Below are 17,167 nucleotides of genomic sequence, written 5' to 3'. Positions count from 1 at the left end.
AAAAAAGAAAATTACAGACCAATATCACTGATGAATATAGATGCAAAAATCCTCAACAAAATACTAGCAAAGAGAATCCAATAACACATTAAAAGGATGATACACCATGATCAAGTGGGCTTTATCCCAGGGATGCAACGATTCTTCAATATACGCAAATCAATCAATGTGATACACCATATTAACAAACTGAAGAATAAAAGCCATATGATCATCTCAATAGATGCAGAAAAAGCTTTTGACAAAATTCAGCACCCATTTATGATAAAAACTCTCCAGAAAGTGGGCACAGAGGGAACCTACCTCAACATAATAAAGGCCATATACAACAAACCCACAGCAAACATCATTCTCAATGGTGAAAAACTGAAAGCATTTCCTCTAAGTTCAGGAATGAGACAAGGATGTCCACTCTCACCACTATTATTCAACATAGTTTTGGAAGTCCTAGCCACAGCAATCAGAGAAGAAAAAGAAATAAAAGGAATACAAATTGGAAAAGAAGAAGTAAAACTGTCACTGTTTGCAGATGACATGATACTATACATAGAGAATCCTAAAAATGCCACCAGAAAACTACTAGAGCTAATCAATGAATTTGGTAAAGTTGCAGGATACAAAATTAATGCACAGAAATCTCTTGCATTCCTATACACTAATGATGAAAAATCGGAAAGAGAAAGTATGGAAACACTCCCATTTACCATTTCAACAAAAAGAATAAAATATCTAGGAATAAACCTACCTAGGGAGACAAAAGATGTGTATGCAGAAAACTATAAGACACTGATGAAAGAAATTAAAGATGATACCAACAGATGGAGAGATATACTATGTTCCTGGATTGGAAGAATCAATATTGTGAAAATGACTATACTACCCAAAGCAATCTACAGATTCAGTGCAATCCCTATCAAATTACCAATGGCATTTTTTATGGAACTAGAACAAATCATCTTAAAATTTGTATGGAGACACAAAAGACCCCAAATAGCCAAAGCAGTCTTGAGGGAAAAAAACGGAGCTGGAGGAATCAGACTCCTTGACTTCAGACTATACTACAAAGCTACAGTAATCAAGACAATATGGTACTGGCACAAAACCAGAAACATAGATCAATGGAACAAGATAGAAAGCCCAGAGATAAACCCACGCACCTATGGTCAACTAATCTATGACAAAGGAGGCAAAGATATACAATGGAGAAAAGACAGTCTCTTCAATAAGTGGTGCTGGGAAAACTGGACAGCTACATGTAAATGAATGAAATTAGAACACTCCCTAACACCCTACACAAAAATAAACTCAAAATGGATTCGAGACTTAAATGTAAGACCAGACACTGTAAAACTCTTAGAGGAAAACATAGGAAGAACACTCTTTGACATAAATCACCGCAAGATCTTTTTTGATCCACCTCCTAGAATAATGGAAATAAAAACAAAAATAAACAAATGGGACCTAAAGAAACTTCAAAGCTTTTGCACAGCAAAGGAAACCATAAGCAAGACGAAAAGACAACCCTCAGAATGGGAGAAAATATTCGCAAATGAATCAACGGACAAAGGATTAATCTCCAAAATATATAAACAGCTCATGCAGCTCAATATTAAAGAAACAAACAACCCAATCCAAAAATGGGCAGAAGACCTAAATAGACATTTCTCCAAAGAAGACATACAGTTGGCCAAGAAGCACATGAAACTCTGCTCAACATCACTAATTATTAGAGAAATGCAAATCAAAACTACAATGAGGTATCACCTCACACCAGTTAGAATGGGCATCATCAGAAAATATACAAACAACAAATGCTGGAGAGGGTGTGGAGAAAAGGGAACCCTCTTGCACTGTTGGTGGGAATGTAAACTGCTACAGCCACTATGGAGAACAGTATGGAGGTTCCTTAAAAAACTAAAAATAGAATTACCATATGACCCAGCAATCCCACTACTGGGCATATACCCAGAGAAAATCGTAATTCAAAAAGACACATGCACCCCAATGTTCATTGCAGCACTATTTACAATAGCCAGGTCATGGAAGCAACCTAAATGCCCATTGACAGACAAATGGATAAAGAAGATATGGTACATATATACAATGGAATATTACTCAGCTATAAAAAGGAACGAAATTGGGTCATTTGTTGAGACGTGGATGGATCTAGAGACTGTCATACAGAGTGAAGTAAGTCAGAAAGAGAAAAACAAATATTGTATATTAACGCATATATGTGGAACCTAGAAAAATGGTACAGATGAACTGGTTTTCAGGGCAGAAATTGAGACACAGATGTAGAAAACAAACGTATGGACACCAAGTGGGGAAAGTGGCGGGTGGGGGTGGGGGTGGGGGTGTGATGAATTGGGCGATTGGGATTGACATGTATATAGTGATGTGCATAAAATAGATGACTAAAAAAAAAAAAAAAAGACCCAGCTCAAAAATAAAAATAAATAAAATAAATAAATTAAAAAAAAAAGAAAAGAAAACCAATTCATGATATATCTGTGTTGTGGAATACTGTGAAGTAATCACAACAAAGAAAGTAGACCATACATGCTGGCATGGAAGGAGAGTCAAGATATTTGAGTGCAAAAGCAGGCTGCCGTACTGTCTGTGCAATATGATTCAATTTTTCTTCCTTTTTTTTTTTTTAAGTAAACAACTCTTTGTTTGCATGTGGACAAAAGCAGTCTAGAAAGGCACAACAAAATGTAAGTGAAGGTTACTTCTCGGGAAGAGTGAAACTGAATAGTTGTTTGGTTTTTTTTTTAACATCTTTATTGGAGTGTAATTGCTTTACAATGGTGTGTTCATTTCTGCTTTATAACAAAGTGAATCAGTTATACATATACATATGTCCCCATATCTCTTCCGCCTTGCATCTCCCTCCCTCCCACCCTCCCTATCCCACCCCTCTAGGTGGTCACAAAGCACCGAGCTGATCTCCCTGTGCTATGCGGCTGCTTCCCACTAACTACCTATTTTACGTTTGGTAGTGTATATATGTCCATGCAAATCTCTCACTTTGTCCCAGCTTACCATTCCCCCTCCCCGTATCCTCAAGTCCATTCTCTAGTAGGTCTGCGTCTTTATTCTCGTCCTGCCCCTAGGTTCTTCATGACCATTTTTTTTTTTTTTTTTTTAGATTCCATATATATGTGTTAGCATACGGTATTTGTTTTTCTCTTTCTGACTTACTTCACTCCGTATGACAGTGTCTAGGTCCATCCACCTCACTACGAATAGTTTTTACTTTGTATATTTATGTTTGTTTATTTGTTTGGTTGGTTTTTTTTGGCCACACCGTGTGGCTTACAGTCATCCTAATTCCCCGACCAGGGATAAAACCTGTGAGCCCTGCAGTGGAAACACGGAATCCTAACCACTGGACTGCCAGGGAATTCCCTTTACTTTGTATATTTCTGTATTTTTAATTTAATTTTACTTTTTTACAATAAACAGATATGGTTTATATTTTCTAAGACTAATTTTGGGCCCAAGCAGGCCTGAAAAGGGAACATTTCATAAGGTTCATAGAGAGAACTGTCTCAAGGCCAGGGACCCTAAAAAAGAGAGTGACTCAGAAGAGAAGGACAGTCACTGAAATAAAGCCTAGTAATTAGATCATAAATTATCTTAGTGAGAATGAAAATAGTAAGGCATCAGAAGCAACTAATGTGGCTGCAGAGATAAGTTCTCTGAAGTAGGATTTTTGAAGGGCTTGTTCCAAACATGAAAGGAGGAGGGCTGAAGCTTTCCCCTTCGCTCTCCAAATTCTTTGCTTCCTTTTAGTTGACTTTATAAAACAGCTTTATTGAGATATAATTCACATACCATAAAATTAATCCATTTAAAGTGTACAGAGACCGCAAGTCGCAGCCTGCTCACCTCACGCTCGCCCACCCGCCCACCCCGCTGGAGCCCAGAATTTCTTTGATCGTATTTGAATAAGTCACTTGGAGAGAGCCCATAGCTCCATTGCACCATGTGTGGCTTTTGGGCCCTCTTTGGCAGCGACGACTGCCTTTCTGTTCAGTGTCTGAGTGTTATGAAGATTGCACACAGAGGTCCAGATGCATTTCTTTTTGAGAATGTCAATGGATACACCAACTGCTGCTTTGGATTTCACTGGTTGCCGGTGGTTGACCAGCTGTTTGGAATGCAGCCAATTCGAGTGAAGAAATATCCTTACTTGTGGCTCTGTTACGACGGTGAAATCTACAACCACAAGAAGCTGCAACACCATTTTGAATTTGAATACCAGACCAAAGTGGATGGTGAGATAATCTTTCATCTTTATGACAAAGGAGGAATTGAGCAGTTTGTATGTTGGATGGGGTATTTGCATTTATTTTACTGGATACTGCCAATAAGAAAGTGTTCTTGGGCAGAGATACCTATGGAGTCAGACCTTTGTTTAAAGACGGGACAGAAGATGGATTTTTGGCCGTGTGTTCAGAAGCTAAAAGTCTCATTACCTTGAAGCACTCTATGACTCCTTTTTTAAAAGTGGAGCTTTTTCTCCCAGGACACTATAAAGTTTTGGATTTAAAGCCAAATGGCAAAGTAGCATCAGTGGAAATGGTTAAATATCATCACTGTAGAGATGAACCTCTGCATGCCCTGTATGACAGCGTGGAGAAACTTCCCAGGTTTTGAGATAGAAACTGTGAAGAACAACCTACGAATCCTTTTTGACAATGCCATTAAGAAACGTTTGATGATGGACAGAAGGATTGGCTGCCTTTTATCAGGTGGCTTGGATTCCAGTTTGGTTGCTGCCATCCTGTTGAAGCAGCTAAAAGAGGCCCAAGTACAGTATCCTCTCCAGACATTTGCGATTGGCATGGAAGACAGTCCCGATTTACTAGCTGCTAGAAAGGTGGCAAAGCATATTGGGAGCGAACACCATGAAGTCCTCTTTAACTCTGAGGAAGGCATTCAGGTCCTGGATGAAGTCGTATTTTCCTTGATATTACATCAAGGAAATATTACATTTCCTTGATATTTCCTTGATATTATGATATTACAACAGTCCGTGCTTCAGTAGGTATGTACTTAATTTCGAAGTACATTCGGAAGAACACGGATAGCGTGGTGATCTTCTCTGGAGAAGGTTCAGATGAACTTACACAGGGTTACATATATTTTCACAAGGCTCCTTCCCCTGAGAAGGCTGAGGAGGAGAGTGAGCGGCTTCTGAAGGAACTCTATTTGTTTGATGTTCTCTGAGCAGATCGAACTACTGCTGCCCATGGCCTTGAACTGAGAGTCCCCTTCCTGGATCATCGATTTTCTTCCTATTACTTGTCTCTGCCACCAGATATGAGAACCCCCAAGAACGGGATAGAAAAACATGTCCTGAGAGAGACGTGTGAGGACTCCAATCTGATACCTAAAGAGATTCTCTGGCGACCAAAAGAAGCCTTCAGTGACGGAATAACCTCAGTTAAGAATTCCTGGTTTAGGATTTTACAGGAGTACATTGACCATCAGGTTGATGATGCAGCGATGGCAAGCGCAGCCCCAAATTTCCCGTCAGTACTCCCAAAATGAAAGAAGGCTGTTACTACCGTCAGATCTTTGAACGTCACTACCCGGGCTGAGCTGACTGGCTGCCTCACTACTGGATGCCCAGGTGAACTAGCGCCACTGACCCTTCCGCCCGCACTCTGACCCATTACAAGGCCGCCGCCAAAGCTTAGGTACTCCCTGAGCCGTGGAGTGAAAGTGAATATTTCTTCTCATTATGAAGAGTAGGGGGTTTGGGGGCAGGATGAGTCAACTGCCCAGGCTTGCTTGGGTGTGAAAAAATAAAAGTCTTAAGTCTGAAAAAAACAAATAAATAAATAAAGTGTACAGTTCAGTGGTTTTTAGTATATTCGCAGGCGATGCAATCATCAACACAATTTAATTTTAGAATATTTTCATAATCTCAGAAAGAAAATAATATCCATTAGCAGCCACTTTCCATTCTCCACCCCCAGCCCTAGGCAGCCGCTCATCTATAGATTTGTTTTTTCTGGACATTTTATATAAATGGAACCATATAATATGTGGCCTTCTGTGTCTGGCTTATTTCACTTTGCACGATGATTTCAAGGTCCACCCACGTTGTAGCATGCATTAGTACTTCATTATATTTCATGTCCAAATAATATTCCATTGTTTGGCTATACCACATTTTGTTTATCCATTCATCAGTTGATTGACATATGGGCTGTTTCCACTTTTTAGCGACTATGAATAATATTACTATGAACATTTGTGAACTAGTTTTCCTCTGGACATATGTTTTCATTTCTCTTGAGTATATATACATAGGAACGGTGAGATATATTTTTCTGTTTGATTGAGGAGGGGGATTTCTTTCTCTTTCATGTTGGAGCCTTTCCTCAAATATCTAGTGATCCCTGGTGATCCTGTTTATATTTAAATCAGAATTTTCAGCACGTCCATCTCAGCCCAGCCTTTCAAGGTAGCCATTGCCTCCAAATTCTAAGATTTTTAGGATAAGACGTTCTTGCTTTACCATCTTAAAACCAAAAGTCTTATGTACACCTTAAAAATTAATTACAGAAGCAATAATTATACATATTCTTTTTAAAAAATTACAGTAAAGCAAAAATCGCATTATAACTTCTTCCAACTCTATTTTCCTCTCCAGGGACCAAGTTATTCCCCTCACTCCAGCAAAGCATACTTTCTGCTTTAATTCCATTTTGATTGGCAGATTTTCTTGATCTTTTTTGTTTGTTTGTTTTTGTTTTTGACTGTGCCACGTGGCTTGTGCAATCTTAATTCCCCACCAGGGATTGAACCCTTGCCCCCTGCAGTGGAAGCGTGGAGTCCTAATCACTGGACCACCAGGGAATTTCCAAATCTTTTATTGCTTGGACATTTTTCAGCGATTCCTTGAATTTTGCCCTGGAGTGTCATTATAAATAAGATTATGTAACAGTCACTTTCAACCGCCATCATGAGCCCATTAGCCCATTATATATACATGCCTAGTGTATTTCATGTGTTTAAATTAACACAAATGGTATCACATCATTCATATCATTCTGTGGTTTGCCCTTTTCACACAACAATGTGTTATATGTTAGGTTCTTTCTCTTTAGCCACCTTATAGTGTTTATTTGTAATAATACATTGTATTTACTTTATTCATTTCCCCTTTGATGGGCATTTAGATGGTTTCCAATTTTTTGCTATTACAAATAATGCTCCAATAAACATCCTTGAACCTGTTTCCTTGTGCATATGTGTGATTGTCTATAGGTCATACAGTCAGTTAGCATGTATATTTTTCAATTTTATTAGATGCTAACAAGTTGTTTTCAAGGTGCCTGTTTCAACGTACACTCCCTATCAGCAGTCTATAAAAGTACCTTTCGCCATACCTTCTCCAACAGTTGATATTGCCAATAATTCATTTCTGATAATCTTATTGGTGAAAAAATAGTATCTCAATATTTTAACTTGTATTTTGTTAAGTGAGGATCTTTTATATTTTAATTTATCATTTGGATGTCTTTCCTATACATTGTTATTTATATTATTTCCTTGTTTTCTTAGGATTGGTTATGTTTTTCCTATTGATATGTAAAAGTGTTCTGAATTCTAGTTCTTTATATAGTGTATTTGTTTCCCTGTCACTTATATTTTACTTTGTAATAGTATCTTGGGTCATAAAATTTTTTTAAATTTTGATATCAAATTTATCAATCATTTCCTTTACCGGTTTGAATCATGTTTTAGGAATTTATTTACTATCATAAAATATTAATTCTCCCAAAATTAATGTATATATTTAATGTAATTTCAATTTCAATTAGATTCAATTAGAATCCCAATATGATTTGGTGGGCTTTTTTTAAGTTTTTAAAAAATCATTTATTTATTTATGTTTGGCTGCATTGGGTCTTCATTGCTGCACGTGGGCTTTCTCTAGTTGCAGCGAGCGGGGGCTACTCTTCGTTGTGGTGTGCAGGCTTCTCATTGCTGTGGCTTCTCGTTGAGGAGCACGGGCTCTAGGCGCATGGGCTTCAGTAGTTGTGGCACATGGGCTTAGTTGTTCCGCAGCATGTGGGATCTTCCTGGACCAGGGCTCGAACCTGTGTCCCCTGCATTGGCAGGTGGATTCTTAACCACTGCGCCACCAGGGAAGTCCTGGTGTTTTTTTTTTAAATTGGATAAAATGATCCTAAAGAATAAACAGGGAATTCCCTGGCAGTCCAGTGGTTAGGACTCAGCGGTTTCACTGTCAGGGCCGGGTTCGATCCATGGTTGGGAACTAAGATCCTGCAAGCCACACGGCGTGGCCAGAAAGAAAGAAAGAATACTCCAAGCAGACAATGGATTAATATCCATAATATATCAAAAGCTCTTATAAATTAAGTCAATATAAGAATGAACAAACAATATGAATAAACAATGCAGAGAGGAGAAAATTTTCTGCCAAGAAATAATGAAAAGATGCTTAAATTCACCATTAGTCCAGGAAATGCAATTTAAAGTAACAATGAGATATCACACTCCACCTTGTCAGACAGGCAAAAAATGTAAAAGAGCTATTACAGCTATTGCTGGCTGGGATTTGGAGAAAGGATATTTTCATCTTTAACTTTTTTTTTTTTCTTTTTTACAAATAAGCCCCTGTGGTCCCTCTTAGTCATGGGCTATCAAACCAGTTTGTTTATGGGTTCATTTTTCAGATTTTGCCCTGACTTTTTTCTTATCAGTCATCAATTTTATACACATCAGTGTATACATGTCAATCCCAATCGCCCAATTCAGCACACCACCATCCCCACCCCACTGCGGTTTTCCCCCCTTGGTGTCCATACGTCTGTTCTCTACATCTGTGTCTCAACTTCTGCCCTGCAAACTGGCTCATCTGTACCATTTTTCTAGGTTCCAACTACATGCGTTAATATACGATATTTGTTTTTCTCTTTCTGACTTACTTAACTCTGTATGACAGTCTCTAGATCCGTCCACGTCTCAACAAATGACTCAATTTAGTTCCTTTTTATGGCTGAGTAATATTCCATTGTATATATGTACCACATCTTCTTTATCCATTCCTCTGTCGATGGGCATTTAGGCTGCTTCCATGACCTGGCTATTGTAAAGAGTGCTGCAACAAACATTGGGGTACATGTATCTTTTCGAATTATGGTTTTCTCTGTGTATATGCCCAGGAGTGGGATTGCTGGATCATATGGTAGCTCTATTTTTAGTTTTTTAAGGAACCTCCACACTGTTCTCCATAGTGGCTGTACCAATTTACCTTCCAACCAACAGTGTAGGAGGGTTCCCTTTTCTCCACACAGTCTCCAGCATTCATTGTTTGCAGATTTTTTGGCAATGGCCATTCTGACTGGTGTGAGGTGATACCAGTCAGTTTTGATTTGCATTTCTCTGATAATTAGTGATGTTGAGCATCTTTTCATGTGCCTCTTGGCCATCTGTGTCTTCTTTGGAGAAATGTCTATTTAGATCTTCCGCCCACTTTTTGATTGGGTTGTTTGTTTTTTTGATGTTGAGCTGCATGAGCTGTTTGTATATTTTGGAGATTAATCTCTTGTCGGTTGCTTCATTTGCAAATATTTTCTCCCATTCTGTGGGTTGTCTTTTCGTTTTGTTTATGGTTTCCTTTGCTGTGCAAAAGCTTTTAAGTTTAATTAGGTCCCATTTGTTTATTTTTGTTTTTATTTTCATTACTCTAGTTGGTAGGAATCTTTTAAAATAACCACTTAGAGCTGAGGTCCACAAAGTTGGTGACCTCTGCCCCTTGCTTGCTACCTTGCTCTCTATGTCTTGCTTGTTTGTGATGTGGGACAGAGAACTGACTTTTCCCTGGTTCATTGTGCATGCCCCTGTTGCCCCCTGTTTCTGGGAACTGTAAGTAATGTCTCGCGACTCCCTTTGTGTGAGTGGACTGAGACCGTGCCTTCAGTCAAAACGACCCCAGGGTTTTACTTCCCCAAATTGTGAGCACAGATGCTGAAGGAGCTACCTGTTAACCTATGTGGGTGGTTTGTGCCTCTTCATTCAGCAGGTCATAGTCTGCATAGTCTTAATTTAATACACAAGCTATGGGCCCCCCAACACAAAGAACAGAGGCAATAGAACTGACTGTGCAAATAGTTGGCTTTTCTTCTGGGCACTCCAGGAGAGGCGCTTTCACAGCATGAGGGGTGCTCTGAATGGGATGGGTCAGGCCGAGTTGTTTGGGGAGAGCATGTGTTGTGAACATCTGCTTGCTCTTTTAAATTTAGGACTCTTAAATACAGTGAATCTGTGAGTATGAATAAAAAATACTTCAATAAGTGGGATATTTTAATCATGTCTATTTCACTGGTCATTGCTACTCTCAAAAGCTTGTGTACCTTTATTTTTTATCAGTCACTTTATTAAATTCTCTTATAAATTTTTATAGTTTTTAATTGATTAGGATTTCTAGAAGTACAATCATATTTGAAAGTATAAATAATTTTATCTCTTCTTTTCAAATATTTATGCCACTCTTTCCACTTTATTGTCTCATTGCTTCAGCTATAAGCTCCACAAAGGCAAGAATTTTATTCACTACTCTATAGACTGTTTGCCTAAAACAGTTCATAGCAAACACTCAAAAAACATTTGTTGAATGAATAAATAAATCAGATAAAATCTTCAAAATAACGTTGAATATTTATGCTAACAGTAGACTTCCCTCTCTAGTTCTTTTTTTTTTTTTTTTGGCCACGCCCTGCAGCATTCGGGATCTTAGTTCCCAGACCAGGGATTGAACCGGCGCCCCCTGCAGTAGAAGTGTGGAATCTTAACCACTGGACTGCCAGGGAAGTCCCCTGGTCTAGTTCTTAATTTGAATACTTCAGCAGTTAATGTGTTTGTTGCTGGTTTTTGGCAAATAGACACTGTTATGTTTACGATTTCTATTTCTAGTCCTATTTTGCATAGAGTTTTATTAGGAATGGTGGCTGATTTTCACACAGTGTTACTTTGGGGGTATCTATTGATACAATCTTATGGGTTCTCTCCCTTATTTTATTGATATAGTGAACTATGTTGACAAAATTAGTAAAAAGTATTAAACTTAAAGTCCATGGTTTATATAAGGAAAAAGATGAAATCTTACTTTAAAGATCAAGAAATGACTGTGGAAAGGTAAACTGTATTTCTAGAAGGGAAAATTTAATATAAAAATGTCAATCTTTCTCAACTGATTATTCTCCATTAAGAACTCCAATGGGGGATGTGGCCAGGATGGCAGAGTACGAAGACCCTTAGCTCACCTCCTCCCACAAGCACATCAAAACTGCAACATTTATAGAGCAACTATCCATGAAAGTGACCTCAGAACTAGCGGAAAAGATCTTCTACAGCTAAAAATATAAGGAAGGAACCACAATGAGACAGGAGGGGTAGAGAGGTGGAGATGGGGGTATAGTCAAGACCCATACCCCTGGGTGGGCAACCCACAAACAGGAGGATAATTATAATTGCAGAGGTTTTCCCTAAGAAGCAAGGGGTCCAGGCCCCACGTCAGACTCCCCAGGCCAGGGGATCCTGCATCACGAAGACAAGCCCCCAGAACATTTGGCTTTGAAGACCAGCAGGGCTTGCTTTTGGGAGAGCCAGAGGGATGTAGGAAATAGACTCCACTCTTAAAGGGCACACACAAAATCTCACATACTCCGAGACCCAGGGCAGAAGCAGTGATTTGAGAGGGTCAGACCCACTTGCTGATCTCAGAGAGCCTCCCAGAGAGGCAGGAGGCAACTGAAACTCACCCTGGGGACACAGATGCTGGCAGCAGCTGTTTTTGGGAGTGCATCCCACCACAAGGACACTGGTGGTGGTAAGGACCATTTTGGAATCTTCCCTCCAGCTTATTAGTGCCGGCCCTGGCCCTGCCCACCAGCCAGTTGGCACCCATCCTGGGATGTCCCAGGCCAAGCAGTTAGCTGAATGAGGACACAGTCCCACTCACCAGCAGGCTAGTTGCGCTAGGACCCCCTGAGTCCCCAGCTGCCTGGGGACCTGGCCCCACATACCAGAGGGTACAGGACCCAGACCTTCCCACTAGTGTACCAGCATTAGCCCTGGGCCCCTTGCAGTTAGCCATCAGACCCAGCCCTGCCCACCAGAAGGCTGGCACTAGCTCTGCGACCTGGCCTCACCCACCAGCAGGCCATCACCAGCTCCAGGTCACTCCAGACCCTGCAGCCAGCCATGTCAGGAATTGGCCCTTCCCACCAGCAGGCCGACAACAGTCCCTGAACCTCCCTCCAGGCTACAGTCCTGCCCATCAGCAGTCTGACATTAGCTCTGAGAACCCCAGCCCTGTAGCCCGTCACACCAGGACCTGGCTCTATCCACCTGTGGGCTGGCACCAGGACTGGGATTCCCCTGGCCATGTAGCCAGCTTCAGCCAGGACCCGGCTCCAACCACCAGCAGTTGGCAGCCTCCACACAAGGCAGGGCCTGGCAACCAACCAGACAAGGGACCAGCCATGTCTACCAATGCACCCAAAGTAGTCAGCCAGACACAACAGAAGGACCCACGCAGCACATATAGAGAGCAACCCCAAAGCATATAGCTCTGGTGACCAAAGGGGAGTGTGCTGCTGGGCCCCAAAGGACATTTCCTACATAAGGTCACTTCTTCAAGATTGGGAAACATAAACAACCTACCAAACACATAGAAATAGAAACAGCAAGTTAGGTAAAATGAGGCAACAATGGAATATGTTCCAAATGAAGGAATAAGATGAAACGCCAGAAGAAAAACTAAGTTAAGTGGAGATCAGCAATCTACCAATAAAGAGTTTAAGGCAATACTCATAAAGATTCTCAAAGAACTCAGGAGAAGAATGGATGAACAGAGTGAGAAGTTAGAAGTTTTTAACAAAGAGTTAGAAAATATAAAGAAGAATGAAACAGAGCTGAAAGAATACAATAACTGAAATAAAAAATAACACTAGAAGGAATCAACAGTAGATTAAATGATACAGAGGAACAGATCAGCAAACTGGAAGACAGAGTAGTGGAAATCACTCAAGCTGATAAGAAAAAAAGAAAAAAGAATTTTAAAAAATGAAGACAGTTTAAGAGACCTCTGGGAAAACATCAAGCATACTAACATTCACATTATAAAGGTCCCAGAAGGAGAAGAGAGAGAGAAACGTACAGAGAACATATCTGAAGACATAATAGCTGAAAACTTCTCTAACTTGGGAAAGGAAACAGACATCCAGGTCCAGGAAGCACAGAGAATCCCAAATAAGATCAACCCAAAGAGGACCATACCAAGACATACTGTAATTAAAATAGTCAAAATTAAAGATAAAGAAGGAATATTAGAAACAGCAAGGGAGGACTTCCCTGGTGGCACAGTGGTTAAGAATCCGCCTGCCAATGCAGGGGACATGGGTTCGAGCCCTGGTCCGGGAAGATCTCACATACCATGGAGCAACTAAGCCCGTGTGCCACAACTACTGAGCTTGTGCTCTAGAGCCTGTGAGCCACAACTACTGAAGCCCGTGTGCCTACAGCCCATGCTCTGCAACAGAGAACCCACAGCAATGAGAAGCCTGCTCACTGCAATGAAGAGTAGCCCCTGCTTGCCACAGCTAGAGAAAGCCTGCGCACAGCAACGAAGACCCAACGCAGGCCAAAAATACATAAATAAATAAATAAATATATTTTTTAAAATAAAAATAATTAATTAATTAATTTTAAAATAACAGCAAGGGAAAAACAACAAGTTATATACAAGGGAAATCCCATAAGGCTATCAGCTGACTTTTCAGCAGAAATTCTGCAGGCCAGAAGGGAGGGGCATGATATAATTATAGTGATGAAAAGGAAAAAAACATACAACCAGGAATACACTACCCAAAGGCTTTCATTCAGATTTGAAGGCGAGCTTAAGTTTTACAGATAAGCAAAAGCTAAAAGAGTTTGGCACCATGAAACCAGTTTTACAAAAAATGTTAAAGGGTAGTTACAAGATACAAAATTAATATACAGAAATCTGTTGCATTTCTATACACTAACATGAATTATCAGAAAGAGAAATTAAGAAAACAATCCCATTCACAATCACATCAAATAGAATAAACTACCTGGGAATAAATCTAACTAAGGAAGTAAAAGATCTGTATTCAGAAAACTATAAAACTATAGTTTTAGAACTATGGAAAAATATAAAGGTACTGATGAAAGAAGTTGAAGATGTTACAGAGAGATGGAGAGATATACTGTGCTCATGAATTGAAATAATTAATATTGTTAAAATGACCACACTACTCAAGCCAATCTACAGATTCAATGTAATCCCTATCAAAATACCAATGGCATTTTTCACAGAACTAGATCAAACAATTCTAAAATTTGTATGGAAACACAAAAGTCCCCGAATAGCCAAAACAATCCAAGGAAAACAAAACAAGAGGTATCACACTCCCTGGTTTCAAACTATATTACAAAGCTACAGTAATCAAAACAGTATGGTATCGACACAAAAACAGATCAATTGAACAGAATAGAGAGCCCATCAACCCAAACTTATGTGAGCAATTAAACTGCAACAAAGGAATCAAGAATATACAATGGGGAAAAGACAGCCTCTTCAATAAATGGTGATGTGAAAACTGGACAGCTACATGCAAAAGAATCAAACTGGACTACTTTCTCACACCACATACAAAAATGAACTCAAAATGGATTAAAGACTTAAATGTAAGACCTAAAACCATAAAACTTCTAGAAGAAAACACAGGCAGTACCCTCTTTGACATTGGTCTTAGTAATATTTTTTTTGGATATGTCTCCTCAGGCAAGGGAAACAAAAGCAAAAATAAACAAATGGGACTACATCAAACTAAAAGCTTTTGCACAGTGAAGGAAACTATCAACAAAACAAAAAGGCTGCCTACTGAATGGGAGAAGATATTTGCAAACAATATATCTGACAAGGGTTAATATCCAAAATATATAAAGAACTCATAAAGTCTACATCAAAAAAACAACCAACCTGATTAAAAAATGGGCAGAGGACCTGAATAGACATTTTTCTGAAGAAGATACACAGATGGCCAATAGGTACATAAAAGGAGGCTCAACATCAGTAATTATCAGGGAAAAGCAAATCAAAACCATAATGAGATATCACCTCACACCTGTCAGAATCGTTATTATCAAAAAGACAATGAGTAACAAGTGTTGGTGAGGATGTGGAGAATAGGGAATCCTCGTGCACTGCTGGTGAATGTAAATTGGTGCAGCCACTGTAGAAAACAGTATGGAGATTCCTCAAAAAATTAAAAATAGAACTACCATATGATCCAGCAATTCTACTTCTGGGTATCTATCCAAAGAAAATGAAAGTACTAACTCAAAAAGATGTATGCACCCTCATGTTCATAGCAGCATTATTCACATTAGCCAAGATATGAAAGCAACTTCAGTGTCCATCAATAGGTGAATGGATAAAGAAGATGTGGTGTATATTATGTACAATGGAATATTTTCAGCCATAAAAAAATGAAAATCTTGCCATTTGTGACAACATGGAAGGACCTAGAGGGTATTATGCTAAGTGAAATAAATCAGACAGAGAAAGACAAATACTATATGATTTCACTTATACATGGAATCTAAAAAACAAAACAAAGGAACAGACATAACTAAACAGAAACAGAGTTACAGATACAGAGAATAAACAGGTAGTTGCCAGAGGGGACGAGGGTCAGGAAAGGAGAGAAATAGGTAAGGAAGATTAAGAGGTACAAACTTTCAGTTACAAAATAAATGAGTCACAGGTATGAAATGTACAGTGAGGGGAATATAGTCAATGATTATATAATATCTTTGTATGGTGATGGGTGACAACTAGACTTATGGTGATCATGTTGAAATGTATAGAAATATCGAATCACTGTTTGTGATTTCTATATTCCTATGAGCATGGAGAAAAAATGGAAATACATCTACCAAATTGCTAACATTGTTTACCTGGGGCCAGTGGGATTGGAGAGGAGAAGGAGATTATTAATTTTGGAAAGACATATTTGTATCGTTTGACATTTACTTTATCTTTGAAGAAAAAATATTTCCCTAAAATAAACAAATTAACAGTATTGGTAAGGTAAAATACACAATCATTGTCGATATCTTGGAAGGAACTATGTCAGTATGTTAAGAATGGTTATCTCTGGATAGTGGAGCTAACACTTAAATTTTGTTTTTAACATCTAAAATCAACTTTATTGATGTATAATTTACATACACTAAAATTCACTAATGGGTGAGTTTGTTTTCTACTGTACACTTTTCTGTATTTGTACATCATAAAAACAAATCACAGGATTCTGGAACAATGATGATTATATAGTTTTTGAATCTCACCCAATTCTCTCATAAAAACAGAACAACTAGACAGCAAAGCCAAAATCCCATCAACAGCATTTCCAACAATTAAAAAATGACATGACAAGGTATCCCCATGAATCCAAAAACAAGTGAGTGGGGACAAACCACCAACAGTTAAAAGACTGGCATGGTGTCAGCATTTGTGTGGGAGAGAGCAGAGTGAAACACTGGGGCCTCTGATACACCTGAAAACAGCAGACCCCAAAAAAGCCAACAGATATTCACAGGAAAGGACAACAGGGTAATTTGAAAACAGCAGTTCAAACAGAGCAGGGCTTTGCCCAGTCCAATAGCTGACACATGCAAGGAGTCCATGGTAAGGTCTGAAGGGGCTGGAGTAGTCTAAGTCCCAGGAACTCTCCAACTGACCAGCAAGGCTCCTGCTAGGACAGGGTTCCACATTGAGGAGAAACTGGTGGAAGTAGAATAAAAATTAATTAAAACAGGACAACAGAGCCACACGAAGAGAAGGAAGCTCTGGATGAAAGTGAAGAAGAAGAACAAAGCTAGGAAATCTTGAGAGAGCAACTGGTCATGTTTTTGAAAATTACACAAAAAGAACAGCAGAGGGAGCTCTGTGAAGTTAGAAAAGCTATCCTGAACCATGCCTCCTAAAAGTTCAGGAAAACAAATGTTTCCAAAAGAAAAGAGGGTCAAAGGATCGAGGGCAAATCCCACACAGTTATTACAAAAATAAAGAGAATAA

General features: G+C 39.2%; 1 pseudogene across 1 annotated transcript; it reads left to right on the top strand.

The window, feature by feature from the left end:
- The first annotated feature begins 1,315 nt into the window (after positions 1 to 1,315).
- Positions 1,316 to 11,992, top strand: LOC309638055 (asparagine synthetase [glutamine-hydrolyzing] pseudogene; annotated as a pseudogene). The gene has a single exon. The product of its transcript is annotated as an asparagine synthetase [glutamine-hydrolyzing] pseudogene (transcript).
- The last annotated feature ends 5,175 nt before the right edge of the window (positions 11,993 to 17,167 follow it).

Source organism: Balaenoptera physalus, assembly GCF_965194825.1.
Source record: "Balaenoptera physalus genome assembly, chromosome: 1".
Lineage (NCBI taxonomy): Eukaryota > Metazoa > Chordata > Mammalia > Artiodactyla > Balaenopteridae > Balaenoptera > Balaenoptera physalus.
Note: the sequence above shows the minus strand (reverse complement) of the source record. Positions and strands in the feature narration are given on the sequence as shown.